We start from the raw sequence: 17,422 nt of genomic DNA, 5'->3' as shown, positions 1-17,422 counted from the left end.
CAGCGAGCTCTGTCCAACCAGATGCAATTTGTTTTCGGGTGGCATTTCCAGGCAGAGGTCCAGGTTTCGGGATGGTGGTAGGAGCCCGTGCATGGCAGGGGAGCAGCTCGGGGCAGCTGGCACCCCACAGCCAGCCAGTGTGGGCTCCGCAGGGCTGCCCAGGGCAGCTAGCTTGCTAATGTTAGCAGAGCATGCAAACACACAAAGAGAATGTTTATGGAGGTAGCCTTGGAGATAACAAAATGAAAGTCAGAGATCAGAAGAGCACTGTAGAAAATGTTTTTGCTTAGCACGGTTTGATGACTAGAGCTGAGCACAAGATAACGTGCGACTGCAACAAGGAGCCAGGTCTAGCGCAGAGAAGGCAGTCCTGGTCTGTTCAGGCTTCCCAAGTGCTGCTCCTGTGCCTGAGCTGGGGCAGTGCTGGGGATTTCTTCCTCTCAGACTGGGGCCAGGCTCTGTGCCCTCCTGGGGACAACCCCCCACATGCCAGCAAGCGTCGCCTGCTCCTGTCCCACGGACACGTGGCCCTTACGGGCAAGAAATGCAGGGTTAGAATTCTGTGACTGGGTAGAAACGACACCAGAGAAACTCCCCTAGTTTTGCTTCCCTTGTCCTTGTTGCTCTCACTTCGGGTTTTCTTGGAGGCTGAAGAGAAGCCGCCTCCAGCTGCCTGTGCCCCTGCTCATGCCGGTGCCCCGTCCGTGTTGCTACACCCCTGCTGCTGCCCCGCACCCTGCCCCTGCCCGCACGCCTGCCAGCGACCGGGACCGGCCGCAGGGCTGCTTGGCTGGGGGACCAGCGAGGACATGGGGTAGTGGGTGATGCTGAGGCGCCCGCTCCTCCCCGCGCCGGCTGGGGTGCTGGGGTGGCTAGTTCAGCCCTGGGGAAGGGAAGGGCACTGCCGAGGGAGAGCTAAAGCTTGCCTGAGCAGCGTCGGGCACTGCCGAGAGCGTTTTTTGAGGCTCAGAGTGGGCTGCCACGAGGAGGGGGCTCCTTGGTACATCAGGGAACGTAATGGGAAAGGCTGGAGCTAAAGACCCTTTAATTGAGGCCTTCAGAACAGTAAGTATAACACTGCATTGCTCTGTTTAGGGGATTTTGCGTATCTCTACCATCAAGGCTACATTTGTCTGTAGGATTAATCACTTTTTGATCCAGAGGGTTTAAGACAGACAGCTTACTAGGAATGTGCTGCATGGCTTTCCCAGGCTGGCAATTAGCTTTGTTTCTTCCTATTGTCTTGTTTATTATGCCCTTCTCCATCTCTTTTTTTTGCTGACCAGCATGTTAATATACTAATTCATTTTTAATCCATTTTTAACTGTGCTTTTAGGAGACTTTTTAACTGAGCATTTTTAGTAAAAGCTCTGTGTTGAATACAGAAAATGAGAAACTCCTGCTGCTGAGCAGAGAACAGGTTTGTATATAGATGACACGGTAAAGAAATCCTTAGAGAAGCTCAAAGACATAATTTTGCTTTATTTTAGGGCTTTATCTCCAGTCTTGCTGAGGTACTCCTACTTGCCAGAGGGTCATCAAGAACCTGAATTTTACTCATTGCCAGTTAACTTGAATGCAAACAGGTTTCTTTGGGACATTATTTGTATTTCACATGAAAGAAAAAATATGTCCTGGGAGCTGTATGTGTGCATTTCCACTCAGTTCCCTTCAGATGCTGAGAAGCTAACTCCTGCTCGTGACAGGCTGTTCTTTCTTGCACACCACTGGCTCTGGATGCCAGAGAAAGCTCATGCCCCCATGTCCCATCATGCAGCCTTTCCTCCCATGCTCCTAGTCCTTTACTGGTTAGCACAGAAGATGGATGACGCCTTTACCTCCTTCTCATGTGGGCTGTTGGAACGGAGGGGACAAGCAGGAGGCTGTCCTTGAGCTCTAAAGGTGTCCTTCGTGCTGTGGTTGGGAGGTATCTATGTGCACTTCTCCCATGGGACCGCAAACAGATGAAACCTGTGAGCTACCAGCAAATAACACAACACTTGGCCTCTCCAGACCTGGCAGCTTGTTTTGTGGCTGGAACCAACCCAAACGCACCTGAACGCTACCTAAGGGCTCAAAGCTTTTCTGTTTACAGACGTGGCTTTGCTCTGAATCTTCTGGGTGACCTCAGTCAAGCAAGTTCACTGCTCTGCATCCATTTCTTGCTCAGTAACCTGCGGGAGCGATGCTGACCACCTTTATCCAGCGTTTTGCTACGCCCTGAGGACAAGCACAGCCTAAGGACTGCATACCGCTGTGTAGAACAGCACGTGGTTGATGTAACTGCGGCGTACCAGGCCAAAGCTTACTGAAATATAGGGGAGCTTTACACTCATTTTGATAGGTTTTGGATGAGATGCTAAAAGCTGTAAAGTTATTTTTGGCCTTCTGACATCGTCCAGTGTGAAGTTACTATAGCATGGTCGGAGCTGAATGCAGCACAAGCCATGCTTTTCTGTCACAGGCAGTTTGTCTTCCTTTTTCTTGGCTCTTCTTTTAATAAATGTAACCTTTTCTCCTATAGCTCAGGCATTGTGCTGAACCACTCCGACAAATGTTTGCAGGTTTTTAAAATATTTGGTATTAAAGAGATCAGGCTAGATGTGTTCTGCTGCCTTCATCACTCTAGGTTGTGTACTCTGTGTTGAAATGATTATTGTCATCACCCGGTGAAAGGCAGCTGATGAAAGACTTTCTCCCTCTGATGAGCTATCCATCCGCCAATGCCCGGTACAGAGTGCACAGGTTTTGTTTTTGAATGATATATTGCTGTGTCAAAGTGGCTTATGTGCTGCTTAAACTTACGCTGGTGAATGATAGAGCATATGTATTAAACAATCCCATTGCAACGGGAGCTGTATTTTCTCATCTCCAGCTTTGGGAGCACCGGAGCCCACCCCCCCGCGGTGAGCCCGGCAGGCACTCCTGGAGCAGGGTGTCTGGGTATGTCTGTGGTCACACTTGGGTGTTCACACTGGACATTTTTAAAGAAATGCAATTGGATACCAACCATTTTAAGTCTTCCTAGAGGATGCGACTGCTCTTTCTGCCCACCCCGTTCTGTTGATGAAGAAAACTGTTTTACATAACACATTTTGAAATGTTTGGGGTTTGGATGTATTTCCCCTAAGATCTTTTCTGTTCTCCAGTAGTGTAGCTTTTGTTTTCCCACTTGTCCCTCTTTTATTCCATATTATTCCTCTTTTTTCCAATCCTTTGCAAGGCTCAGCAACAACAGCTAAGAAGGGACAGAAGAAATGGAAGCTGTAATGTTTCCATTTTGGGTCTATTTCCAGTCTCCCAAACCATCTCCAAAAGAAGCGTTTCATCAGCAAAACATATTAAAAACACCACTTTGCCTTGAAAAATGTTTTGAATAGAAAATTCAGTTCTCAAAGCCTTCCACACTTTCACCATCCTCCAGTGCATCTGGTAAATTCCAACATTGCTGAGCAGAGCCCATAACATGAATAAGACCTTTCCAAACAACTGAGAATAATTAGAAAACATGAGATACAGATGTTTTCTCTGTGTAGTGACACAATCAAATACTTAACCAAAAATAATGTAATGAAAAGTCTAGGTCACAAAATGGAGTAGTGCAGCCTGGAAAAATAGTTTTCTGACCTTCTGGATTTCCTCTATTAGAGGACTACTGTGCAGTGAGCAAACCCTATTTCTTACAACAAAGAAATTTAGCAATCTGTGAGGCTATGTCACCTTGCTGGCAGAAACACTGAGCGGCAATAGTGCTGAAAGTCAACACTAATAGCTGACACCAAATTAAACTGCCAGAGTTTGTGTGATGTAGTTCTGTCACCCTTTGACACATTTGATGTGAATTCAGAGGCTTCTGCTGTAAACTCATCAACAGAGCTCATGACGCATCATCTTTACATATCTGTCCATCCACATTTGTCAGCAACCCGTGCGCCTCAAATGACTCCAGCGATTGGGATATAGATTGCTTTACCTTCACGTATAGTAAATAGAGTGTTTTAACACTTGTGATACCTTTAGCTCTAGCTTTTAACTGACAAAGTCTTGTTAGCCGCACTCCAGCCTTTCTGTGTCCACGCTGAACGTGGTGATTGATGAGGGCTGATTATGGCAGTGGGGTGGCCCATCCCTTCTTAACCTGTGGCTCGAATCATCTCCAGTTTGCCCATGCAGAAGAGCAGCAGGCGCACTCCTAAGTGTCTTCATGAAGTGCCTGATTGAAAGGCCACAGCCAATTAGGCTGAGCTGAAACGGACACTCGCAGGACGTCTTTGCCTCTCAGTTCCCTGCGTGGTGCCTGCAGGGAGCAGGCACTAAACAAGCACAGGTAGCCCTGCATCTGCCTGCCTGCACCCAGCTGCTCTCAAACCCGGGGGCTGGGGTCCCAGCCCAGGAGACACGGCAGGGTGGCTGTGCCCTCCCTTCGCAGCCATGCACTGGGAATGGCCCCAGCAAGCGCCAGGGGTCGGGTCCTGATGCAGCAAAAGGTGCTCACAAGTGGGAGTCACTCTGCTGAGGCAGTCATGCACCACTGTCAGATATATAATCTCCCCCCAAAATAACATTTCAAAACACAAACAACTCCTCCCATATTTTCTCCCTGAAAGGGATTTTTGATATTTAGTTTTTCCTTTAAACCAGTTAGTGTTATTATAGTTTCAGATTGATGCCTTTTGGTTATCAGCCCCTTATTTTCCCGTTAATTTTGGACTTACTGAGGTAGTGAAAGCAGGTCCCCTCAGATGACAGCAAATCCCCGTTGGGGTACACGTGAGCGCTGGAGTTGATGTGCTGCTCTGAGCACTGCTGAAGACAGAATCCACAGATCTGTGCCGTGCTTGTGCCTCCCCTACGGACCAGAAAGGAAAAGGGCCTGTAGTTTCTGTTTACGTTCCATGGCATTTAACATACTTGCTAGCTTCAATAGCATCTTATTTGCCACATGTTGCCTCAAAATGTTTAATATCTTAGGCCTTTTTCTTCCACTGACAAGCTTTGCTATCAGTGTAAATTACTACAGAGAGAAAGCTATATTTAGGCTCACAGGAGGAACAAACAGAGCAAGAACTATAAATCAGATTTTTTTTATACGTCTATTTTAACATATGGTTTTAAAATACTAGCATCATAAGGTAGTATGCATCAAATCAATCTGATTGTGAGCTATAACAGAATGGGAATAGAAACATGATGTCCTACAAGAAAAGCCACTCTATTTTCACCTTGTATCTCCAAATCTTCTGCTTATATGATACTGGCACAAAAACACTGCGTGGTGTCCCATGTTCCAACAACCCTTTGCACCACTAGAATTATCTCCAAAAAATGTTAATAGAAGACTTCCACCTTTGGAAGAAGACTGTGAATCTTGTGCCACATCAGAGGGTGGGAGAGAGCAGTTCAGACTGAACCAGGCAACATCTTTTTTCCTATAAAGTATTAATGTGTGTCAGTAATAAAGCTTTCTGAAAAAAGCAGGGAAAAAAGTTTTCTGATTTTTATTTTTTACATTTGCTCCTAAATATTCTAAACTGGAAAACTTTGTGAAAAATTGGAAAAAAAAGTAAAACCTTCAAAAATATTTCCCAGCAACTTCCATTGCTGCTTTGTGACCTGCTTTGTTTGAAACTGCCACACAGTGCCCCTTGCCTTGGGTGAAGGAATCAGTTGGAGCTCTCAGACCCAGCACCCGAGACCTGACATCCTAAATACCATAATCTTGTCCTCTCAAAATGTCTTTCCTTCTTATAATTCATTTCAAGGTCTGCAAGAACTGGGTATACCATTAAAACACAATTTGGAAGAGATAATTCTCTCCCTCCCCAGAGCAGAGCAGCTCCCGTCCTGGCTGCTGTGGGAAGCCCTGGGTGGCTGGGGAGAATTCCGGGCAGCAGAATGGATGCAGCGAGGGGACACACACCCGCCACCCACATGCAGCCACCAGCCCACCGCATCTTGAGGCACCTGAGGCGGCCTCCATGCACAAAGGGGGATTCTAATGGAAACACTGACAGCTCTTCCTAATTATGACACTTCTAGACAGCTCTGTAATTACTGTACAGAGGGTTCTGGCATGCAAACAATATTAGGGTACATCTTGTGCCTGACTTGTTTTATCTATCTGCATGGCAAAGCTCCTGAGGAAACCACAGCTTCTCCTTGTGCTTTTTAAAATGCCAGTTGCTCTCTCAGCAGTTTCCAGTTACCAACTAACAGCAGTGACAATTGGGCTAACTCAAGGCTTATGTCCATTTCTAGAATTCCTGTTAATAGACTGTACAGTCAAGATGCCCTGTGCAAGGTGCTCAGTGCACTAGAGCTTTTTCTGAAGCATCCCAGGGAGGAGAAACATGAAGCCTGCAACTACAGAGACTATTTATAAATGCACCTGACTTCGGTTTTTGTGTCACGTCATTCCTGGGGCCGTGGACGTTTGTCCTTCCTTGCACCCTCCTGGTTGGCAGCCGGGAAAGATCTGCTAAGGGCCTTGTCCCACCCTCCTGTGTTTGGCACTTTCTGAAGTAATGAACAATATAAATCTTGTAAGTACCTTTTATGGCACTCTTGGTCAGGTGAAGGTTTAAATTAGACAAGTTAAAATGGATCATGAGATACAAAGCAGCCATCTCCGATACTCTCTGGACTACGGCCAGTACACTACAGCACTCCTGCAACTGCGCCGCTTGTATGAGGAATAATTACCTGGCAATAACACTACATGACAAGCAAAAACAGAGCAACTAAACAACGTCCCCTGCCTCCCCCTCAAACGTTGCCTCCAAATGCTGAAACCATCAGTGCAGAAAGGGTACAGCTCCTGGAAGGCAGGCAGTGATGGCCAGGGAAGGGCTGGGGCCCAGGGAGGGCTTTTCCACATAGCCTACAGCTCTCAGCATCGTAACTTTATCCTGTGTTTTCTTCTCCTTGGACACAGCTTCCAAACTGCATTAGCCCAGTAACACATGTCACACCGCTGGGGTCCCACCAACCCCCGAGGTAAGCGAATTTAGACTGGTGCCCAGTTGGGAGCAGTTGGGTTGTGTGCATGACAGATGGAGGGCTTCATAGCCCCCTTGGAGAAATATTTAAACAAAGTTATTTAAATAAGTTCTCTGGATAATTAGATATTGTAGCACCCTCTTCTGGCTTTCCACATTCCCTGGGCTGTGACCGTCTCTCCCTTTTGAGACCATTGGGCTCACAGGGATTTGCTGGTATGGTTTTGGAGCTGCATCAGTCCCGAACCCTCCTACCTCCTATAACCTTGTGGCTTTCTAGAACTGCTCCTCAAACTCGTATTTCTCACACTGAGTCCCTTCACAATTAACCTTTTTGTGCAACCTTTTTAGAGCAAAATCCCTTCTCTTACTTTTTTAGTTGGCGATCATGGGAAAAACCCCTGACTTTGCACATTTTATATAGTTCTGACTGTACTGCTACAAAGAGAGTTACCACAAACCCATGAAATCAGAGGCGGGGGCTGCTGTGTGAGGAGCAGGGACTGCCACAGCTCACGGTGGCTGGAGGGACACGGTGGCCTTGGGGGGCAGCGGAGCGGGGAGAGCCCCCCCCCCCCTTCAGTGCTGCTGCTAAGGCAGGTGGGGGCCTTCGCACGGGTTTTGGGGGGTGCCCCTTCCCCTCCGATGTCCTCACTGCGAACCCAGAAACAGGCAATTGTAACTCATAGTGTAAGTGTGCAAAATTCCCTTGAACAGCTAATTAACTGTGAGGACTAATGTTTCTGGTTTAGGGTCCACTAATGTCATTATACCATTATAAACTAAACTCTTGAAAAGTAATTAACTTTTAAAATAAAACATTGCTTTCCTTTTATCCCATAGGTTAAAGTACTTTGTTCCTTGGTACCAGCTTTAAATTTTTCATGTCAGGGTGAAAAGCAATTTTTTAATTATAATTTTAATGCATCTGACCGTATTTCGTAATGATACATTTTGAACCCAACTTGTAAAGGTGTCAGAAGAAAATATGACTATTCCATAGAAATATCTGAACTATAAGAACACAGTTGAAATAACATAGTGCTTTTAAAAGTAACAATTATTTATTTTAACTGTGATATTACATCTGTCATCAGCATGGTATGAAATATTTGATATGTTATTAGGAAAGTTTCAAATTCACTGGTTTCAATGCTCACAGAATTTGCAGGAGCACAAGGTACTGAGTTATGGTTCCTCCAAAGCTGGTCTGGTGGCAAAAATCAGCCTTAAATCCCTTTTAGCTAATTTCCCTTGCTTCCCCCCTCCAGGTGACAAAGCCAACCCCCCTGCCTTGCACCGCCCCACATCCTTTGCTTTATTTCCTTGGAGCACCAGGCAGGTCAAACACTGTGTAAGCGGAAAGGGGATTATCTTTGCTTTGCTAGCTTAGCAGATGAAGAGCAGGAATCATCCCCCTGTCCAGCTAGCAGCAAGCCAGGAGAGGGGCTGGCACATGCAGGAGGAAGGTGCTACTGGCAGCCGAGGCAGTGGCAGGGCTGGCCGAGGGGGTCCCTGCTTGCACAGGTCCATCCTGACAGCCCCAGGACCACAAAGCAGCTGTTTGTCCAGGTGCTGCTGCTGTGTTGGTGTGAGGTCACAGACCTCCTCCCCAGGCCTCCCCAGGGTTCATGGACTGTCGTTTTTAGCGCCAAGACTGTGTGTGGGCCCAGAACATGGCAGCAGGCTCAGCTGTGGCTGAGGACTTTTCCAAAGACTCCGAGGTGACTGGCTGCTCTGCAGCGTTGCCCCTGCCAGCACACACCTTGCACAATCGTGGGAGGCAGGTCGGGTCGCTTACGTGGAGCTGGGAACACTTGGCAGCTGTTCCCCTTGCTAAACTCTGCTGACTTTTTGAGGCTGCAGCTTCATTTTGTCTGTCTTGGCCTCATTTCCACAGGGTGACCCATGTCTCTCCTTGCTCTCTCCTTGCTCTCTCCTTGCAAAGGCAGCAAAACCGCTGGAGTACTTTTCTTCCATTTTGGCTGCCTGTCTCAAGCTATGGGGCTTTTAAACCCCCTTAGATCACAGCACACTCATAGATCAGCAGTAGGAATACCACTGCTCCAAGCAACAGGAGATGTCAGTGAGCATACCAAGGGGACACTCAGGCAGCACCCAAGAAAAATGTATTCCTACCCGGGGGATGCTCTGAAGCTGGGAATGAAAATACAGCTTCATCACTCTCATGAGTACAGACTCAGTGGGAAAAACAGCTTCGATGCTTGGCAGTCAGACAGGAAAATGAGTGCCTCTTGGAAAGCCAATGAGGAGAGGACCAGGATGGAGTATGATGAGGTTTTGATCAGCACAAGCAAAACGTTATTAGTAGCTTCTTCAGCCATGGGAAAAAAGAGGATTGCCGAGGATATTACAGATTTAGATCTTCCTTTGTTATTTATACCCTGAAACTTGGACCTACCTCAACCCTAAGCTAAATCAGAAGTCTCTGGTACTTTGTATTTCCTTAACACTTTCCATGCTCAGCTCCTCAAGGCTCTTAAAAACATCTCTTTGAAGCAGGACTCAGAGGCAGTACTTACTCAGACCTTTGGCTCGGTACTGATGCTCACTCAGCACAAATCACTCATCAGCCTTGTTTGGTGACTGCTTTTTGGCAAACGGTGCTGATTACTCGGTATAGCTTATACACCTAATCTACCTAATCGGGGTGCTCTTTCCACCTGTCTCCCTCAAGAGGGTTTGGTGCAGACCTGTTTCGGCATTTCTGCCTCAGATTTTCCCCTTCATCCTTATACCACTCAGTATATTTCCTTGCTGGTTGTGTGAGCCCCACAAGCCAGGGCTGGAGGAGCACAGCTGACCAGGGGGCTGCAGTGTTAATAAAAGCGGCAACAGCTTTCAGAAGCATGATACTTTCTCCCTTTCAGACAAACATCTCTTTCCCCATTTATAACGGACCAAAGGTCGAAGATAGCTGCTTTACCACTTCCAGGGCTCTGCTGAAATTTTATGCCCTGGAATTGCTGTCAGGTTTAATGTTCTTATTTTATATAATAAAATAACAATTGTTCCAGCTCTGCAGCCTCAGTGAATTCACATGGAAAAACCCTGAAAATTTCAGGTGAAATTTCACAAACTGCTCAGACCTTCAGTGGTTTTACATTGGATTTAAAGCAGAGATAAGCAGTATTTACTTGGGAAACTGAACACCAGACATAACTTGAGAATTCCTTCTGAACCTAATATCAATGCATTTGAGAGGAAACCATCAGAATATTTACCCTTTTGTACAGCTTTATTGACCTTTTCTTACAACCTCTTGTTAGCTTCTCCCTTCACAGGTTTTTGGTATAGATCCTTGGTTATAAGTCCATGGCTCTCTGACATGCTATTGCTTTGTAGAAAGGAAGGTCTTTTTGTTTTACACTTTTAAAATACAAAACCTCAAAATGATTGCCTCTTCAGTAGTATTTTTACATAAGCATGGCCCCATCGACAAAACTCCCATTGACTTGGGTAGGTACAAAGCCCACAGTTGAACTTTAAGGAGAAAACATTATTATGTCTTAAAGGCAACAGTCTGATGTTCATGGTACCTTCAGATCTCGTGGAGCCAGTGGTTTACCCAAATGCCAAACACATGTGCCTTACTGTAAGGAGTCACAGCTCAGGGCTGCCTGGAGGTCCCTCTGAAACACTTGAGGACAATTTCCAGCACTTCCAGAGCAAACCAAGAGCTGCTGAGTTACTCCAGAGGTTTTTTGCATGGTTCAGTTTATAATTGCTGGGAACAATTCCAGAGGAGCCCTGCTTTTCACCCTGGTGGGGGAAGCAGCGCCCTAAGATCTAGGTACATATGCAGATCTTGACATTTCTCTTCATTCCCTGCCTAACAAGTGGAAACTGAGCTAAGTCTAAAGGCACAAGGTGTAGCTGTGATGCTGAAGCAGAGCTGATGAGCAGAAAATGCAGAGCCTCAGTTACCTTTCGTCCCTCTGAATTTCCTCATGTCCACAGCAGTGCTAGGGGTCACAGGTTCACTGCCGCGGCACCAAACCCACTGCAGAGCTGTGCCTAAGCCCGTCCCTGGGGTGTCAAAGTAGCTTATGCTGCACTAGGAAGAGAGGAAGAAAAATGTCTCCGTGACTAGTAAGTCTAAAATCTGTATTATTGTCAAAGAAACAATAGCGGCATCAGCTGCTGCTGCTGCCCAGGAGCAAAGCAGCATCATTAGCAGCACAGGGCAGGGTACCTCCAGGGGAGGCTGTACTGCCTCCAGCACCATGTCCCTTCTTCTCCGCAGCCTTGTGGGGCAGAGGCATGGGGGAAACTAGCCAGTGGGAAATGGTTTTCCTTCTCCAAGGGACACCGTGAACAAACTCATCATCGGCCACTCTGGAAAACACAGCAGGCTGTGGAGCTTCTCTAGCTCTTATATAGCTGGCAATTTGCCTTATGCTTTTCAGAAGACTGTTAGTGGCCATATTTCCGAGCGGTCCTGTGTTGCTGATTGCTGCTGCCATGCTTCAGACATGTTTGAGATGTCCTTATTTGAATTATGACTTGCAACAGCTGTATTTAAAATCGTACACTTCACCTTCACTTTCCACAATCAATATTGTTAACAGGGGTAAAGCTATGGAGGGATAATAGAAAATATTTACTCATTTCTCTCTGTGCAGTCTTCCCCAGCCTTCCATTACCACATCCCTGATCTCACTCACCCTCCACTGAGGGATGCATCTCATTGCTGGACGTGGGCGATGTGTTGGCACTGCCTCCAGCAGCACGAGTAGGGCAGCAGCGGGAGGTGCTGGCAATGCTTTCAGAGCAGCTGGGAGAGATGTTCCCAAATGACTGGGATCTTCCCCTCGCACGCTGCCCCTGGCTGTAGGGTCTCACAAGTTTCCTTACGCCTTACAGCCGGGCTTGCCAAAAAGCACCACAGATCTTCCTGTGCCTCTGGGTGCTGGTGGATGGTGCTGTGGGGGGCCAAGTGGAGGGCAGGGGCTCACCCACCTAGGGGTCTGCTTGCTGGGCTAATGCTTGGTGCCACCTCCTCTGCCATGTGCCAGGGGACCACTCTGCCCACCGTGTATCCGGCTGCACCACCCTGTATAACTACATTGTGTAAAGGCTGTTCGAGTCCTTCCCAGATATTCTGGCAAGGCTTTTAAGATCGGACTTATCTGATGTAAACTGATGCAGCTCCATCAAGTCAATGGAGTGATGCTGTTGTATAGTAGCTAAAGCCTTCACTTGTTAGTTTCTGTAATTGAATATACAACTCTTCCAATTTCAGGTAACAGACACCTTCATTTCCACATTGGCAAGGGGTTGGTTGATTTACTCCAATAAATATTGACCTGCTGTGATGAAGCGTTCTTATTATCAGGATGTATTGGTATAGCACAGATATATCGATAGATTTTCAGCTCAATGTTGTATTAACATTTTACAATGACATAGTTTGAACTTACGCTGACATGCTTCTGAAAATATTTGTGCTGGCGAGGAAGCTATGAGCTCACTCTTTTATCTCTGACATGGCAAGGGCTGGGAGGATGACCAAAGATTTGCTAGAGTTTTGGGCTGTTATCAGTTGTTTTGCATGTACAAGCCCAAGCACGGGTCAGGAGCCTGTGGTGGGGACCCGCTTTCAGAATTTGCTCATAAATCATGCTTGGTTCTTCAACCTCATTGATAAATAATGAGTTACTGAAGCCCAAAATTCTCACATGGATGTGTAAAGAAAGGTAGTTTTATTTGCTTTTCAGAAATTCTAGTATTTGTATTTTGCTCCTCTCGAGGGCTGCGTGGTGGAGCAGGGAGCCCACACCTCCTGCCCCACAAGCAGTCCCATGGTTGTTTCAAAGCACACTGCTGAGACAGCCTTCTCCCTCCTTGTATTTCTGAAATAAAATCCATGAAGTTGCAGTGTAAAAGCACTCTTGAGATGACAAGAAGAATGGTACGTAGAGTAAAATATGGCACCTAAATTATTTTATGCATTTTTTTTTCCCTGAGGGCAAGATACATTGCTTTTCTTAAAGTGACCAGCCAAGTTACAAACACCCTTATTGAGCAGGGGCACCTCGTGGAGGATCACCAGCCTGGGCACCGCGTCGGCGAGAACCTCTGGTGTCTGTCCCACCACGCACATGCACTAAACACTGGAGGAGGAACAGCCTCTTCCTAAATCGTTGTAATGGGTGAATTTTAGCTGCTCATTGGCGAGAGGCAATTCGCTAATCCCAGAAGAACCAGTATTATTCGAGCTGTCAGCGACTGGCAGGCGGGATGGATTGTGCCTCTGGCTCTCAAGCTGCACTGCAAACCTTGCGGTGGACTTTCCTCCGTGATGGCACGTATCCCAAACTTTTCTGAACTTGTTTGGTTTATCTTGATTAATAAGCTCAAGTATTCGTAAAGCTGAGGCCTGCCATTAAGGAGGCGATAAGCCATAATTTGTAATAAAAGAGCTACCTTTTTCAATTGTCTTCAGCTGAAGCAGAGAGTCCCCGTAATGATTTATTGCCTTACTGCCAGGCTCTTGATAAGTGGACACCAAATGGCTCCTCATTACTCAAAAGCTCCTCTGATTTCTTGAACCAAAGTCCTTTCCAAGCTCCACTGAGTCCACTTTCCTTCCCAAGAAAATGAATCAGGGCCCTTCTCTCGGTAGCCTATAAGCTATTTTAGCATAAAAAATATCATAAATGAGAAAGGAGAAAATCTTGTTTGCTAAAGGGCTGCTGGATGAACTGCCTCTTGCCCTTTTGATAGCATCTTTGAAATGGAAATGGCCAGCTGCCTGACCTTCTGTTCAATGACCCTTTTTGTACAAAGTCAAATTGCAGTGGCTTCACAGCAGCAATTCACCTATGGACATAAACTAGATTTCAGGGGGGTATGGAAGAGGAGGATTCTCTCTGCAGTTTCTTTAGAATATTTCTTCTGTGTTAGTATTTCCTACATGCACATCAAGATTCAAGCTTATAAAATAAATTACTGTTCATAAAAGGTATTTAGAATTTTACTTCAGTAGCTTACATCTCTCTACTTTTTTATATTATGGATGTAACAAGCCTTCTTTAAAAATCATTAATCAAAAAGATTTAGTATGTGAACAGCACTACACACAATTTTGAAAAAATTCTATAATCAGTTATTGGATTGTGGCATTAATTATTTAACTCATTTTATTAGAACTCAAGGAAAAAATATAATTCTAAGCAGGATGAAAGATCAGCAAAAACAAAAGAAGAGAAGAAATATCATATTTTCAAATGTATTGAGACTTACGTGCTCAAATTTAGAAACTGGCTGCCCACGTGAAATGTCTAAATACTGCAAAAACTGGCTTCCCCATCCCATTTGTGCCCTCGCAGCTTAGTTTATCCTGTGATGCAATTGCTTTTTAAGAGCAGCCATTCTTTGTTAAATATATTTGCCAAATTCAAACCCATTCTTCCAGCTGGGGCAAATCACTTGTGAGAAGCTGTCCAAGGAGGTTTCCCAGATATTCATAGAAACATCGGACTCGGGGTGCCTGTTGGCAGGAGCCAGGACCAGCATGGGCCACAGCGGGGTTTCCCCAGCTGGAAATCCGGTCCTTTGCCTTGCACCACCGTCACAGCAACTCATCCTTTATCTTTCGGCTCCACGTCTGTCTCTCTGCCAACTGCCAAACATCATCCGGCCAAAAAGAAAAAGAGGGGGATGTGTTTTTGTAAGCAGCACATTTAGCAGTATTTCAGCTTCGTTTAAAATTATGCCTGGATCGTGTAAGCATAAGTAATCACTCATAGCTGTCAAAAAAATTAGACCCTTAAGGTAGCTAGTACATTTTCTGATTAGAGAGTGGCCCTGATTGTTTTTTTACAGCTAACAGCTGGTATGTTAAAGCTAAAATCTGAGTGTCAATTAATTCTGTATCAGATCAGCTGAGAAAGACAACTGTGCACAAGCATATGGTCATTGCAGGAATAAGGCTGCTGAAAGCTGAGGGTGTTTGATGGTTTCAGCCCATCGCTCTTCACTTATGATATTGTAAATGAGGCTAAAACAGTTTAATTCATGTAACTGGCAGTCAGAAGGAGTGGTTAATTGAGGGAGAGGGGAGGGCTGGCAGCACTGGCAGGTTGTCCTGTGGTTGCTTGATGCACAGCGGATTGTGCCCAGTGGCAAGTTGCCCAGTCTTGTAGCACACACAAACCCAGTTCATAATTACACCATAATTCAATCTGAAGCCTTGTTTCCAATAAATCCCTCATGAAATTAGTATTCTACCCAGCGGAAGGCCAGCAGCCACCAGCCCTGCCACCCTGGGGTGTGGGGTGGGAGGGACCCTGCAGCTGGAGTGCGTGCTCATCACTCTGGTGAGAGCGTGGTGGTGGCCAAGAGGAAAGGCCACTGGCCAGGACCCTGATATGCTGTGGTTGTGCCCTGCTGTCCTGCTCTTTTGCGGTGAGTAGACATGGATTTACCTGTTTGGGATACACTAATGGCTTGGAAATTTTCTGGTTGATTGGTTACAATACAACTTTAAAGGAGAAGTAAAATGAGAAGCAAAATGAGTAGATAAAGAGTAAGAGGTGACCCTCCTTCTGTTCCTGACGGCACAGGTCAAGCCAGGAGAAGTTGCAAGACATCTTCTTGTGCCCCTAAGTTCAAAGGAGCATCTGTGCATTTGCTTAAGTTTTAAACACATCCTTATGTCCATTCCTACAAAACATCACCCTCAAATAATGTGGAAACTGTCAAGTCCAACAAAATGAATTTTTATGTAATATTTTGTAGAAGCTGTTAAAGGTTTGATTCAAAAAGAGGTTTAGGTGAAATTCAGGTTCCTGATTTCAGAAATACCATCCTCAGAATTACCATCTGGCTGTATTTTGATTTCTGAGGTGCTTAAACTTCATTTTCAAAATTGAAGTGTGAGTGGCCACAGCTCTATGCTGCCAGAAGCTCCTCCAGCGTGACGAGGGTCAGCAGGCTGGCACCTCTTGGGGTCCGAGAAGGGGTTGCTTTTCCATCTGCTGTGCTTTGCCTTGTACCCTCAGGCTCACCTGTGCTGCCTGGTCTCTCTCCTCTTTTCACATAGCTGGGGGAAGAGATGCTCTCTCTTTTCCAGAGAAACCCCGTAGCTAAGGCAGAGGGAGACCTGAGGGGCTTGTGTGCAGGGGTGTTGTGGCTACTGAACTGTACTTTTCCAAGGGAAAAGCTTGTGGGGAGGCCAGGGGAGAAATTGCTCTTCACCCCTCCTGTTGAGAAATGCAATTTGGAAGGGTCCCCGGAGGCAGCGAGAGCAGCCACGAGCCCAGCCATCTCACTGAGAGAGTAAGGCACTCACTTAGGAGGCAGGACGGGCCCCGCTGGCCATGCACTTCATTCAAGGACTGATGTAATTAAAAAAGACACAAGCAAACAGTCATCCGATGTACTTCTTGTATAAAAGCATCTGTAATACCACTGCCAGAGAAGGAAGTGTCTTTTCAAGTCCCATATGTGAAGGACTCTAAAATGGCCAAGAAGTATTTCGCAGATGTTTAGAGGAAAATAAAAATCCCTCTCTGTGCTGAGAACAGGGATGAAACATTTAGACCAAAGGTTAGTGTCCTCCCATATATATAAACCTCCCGGGTCACCGGTTGTTAAGATAAAAATGTTTCCTCTGCAGTGAAGCCCCACGAAGCTGTAGCACTGCTGCATTTACAGGAGAAATAGCAGAAGGGAGCAGAATGGAGTCAATAGACAGCCTGAGAGAGAGGCAGAGCGCAGGCTGTGACCCCAGCCTTGGGCGAGCGTGCACGGTGCGGCCAGCTCAGCGTGGCCCAGGGCAGGGTGGCCCTGGGGTGGGCAGGCGGGGGTCCCGCTGGCCCTGCGAAGCCCCCAGCCCCACTGGCAGCCTCACCTGTGGGGCTTCTCCCGAGCCAGGCGGCAGGAAAAAAGTTTGAAGCGCAAACCCCGCTGCAGAATAAGGCTGGCCCTGGTGCGCAGCCCCTGGGGAGCTGAGGAGCTGTGCATCCGTCACACCAAACCCAGAAGAATTTGTAGCAACTTTTCCAGAGAAAAAGAGTGATTTTTTTCCCTCCTGTCTGGAGCTTGTTCCCATCACCACCAGCATCCCACCTATGTGAGCCATGTGGCGGGGGGGAGCCCCTGGGAGGCCCCCCCTCGGTGCAGCCATCCCCACCATCCAGCAGCCAAGGACAGGCTTGCCAAGAGCTACCAGCCATTGCCTCTGTAGCTGCAAAACAAAGCGCTTACGCTTCCTTCTCATCTGTACTGTCCTGGTGAACATAAGGCTAAAATAACCGTGCCGGTGCCTTGTTTGAAATGAAAATGGCAGCACTTTTTCATCAGGAAAGTCTTTTATCATCTCTCTTTTCACCAGTGGTACCGTGACAGTGAAAATCAGTTAATGCAGTCCTCCCAAATCAGCACTAACCCCGCAG

General features: G+C 46.6%; 1 long non-coding RNA gene across 4 annotated transcripts in view; it reads right to left on the bottom strand.

Annotated features, from left to right (window-relative positions):
- LOC114013289 (uncharacterized) overlaps positions 1-17,422 on the bottom strand; it is a 121,381-nt gene that overhangs the window by 16,245 nt on the left and 87,714 nt on the right. For all 4 annotated transcript variants that reach the window (XR_003556190.2, XR_008745430.1, XR_003556187.2 and 1 more), the window contains exon 2: positions 4,716-4,849. This is a non-coding gene — a long non-coding RNA (uncharacterized LOC114013289). The remainder of the gene's footprint in view (positions 1-4,715; positions 4,850-17,422) is intronic.

This window comes from Falco peregrinus, chromosome 1 (genome assembly GCF_023634155.1).
Source record: "Falco peregrinus isolate bFalPer1 chromosome 1, bFalPer1.pri, whole genome shotgun sequence".
NCBI classification, from domain to species: Eukaryota; Metazoa; Chordata; class Aves; order Falconiformes; family Falconidae; genus Falco; species Falco peregrinus.
Note: the sequence above shows the minus strand (reverse complement) of the source record. Positions and strands in the feature narration are given on the sequence as shown.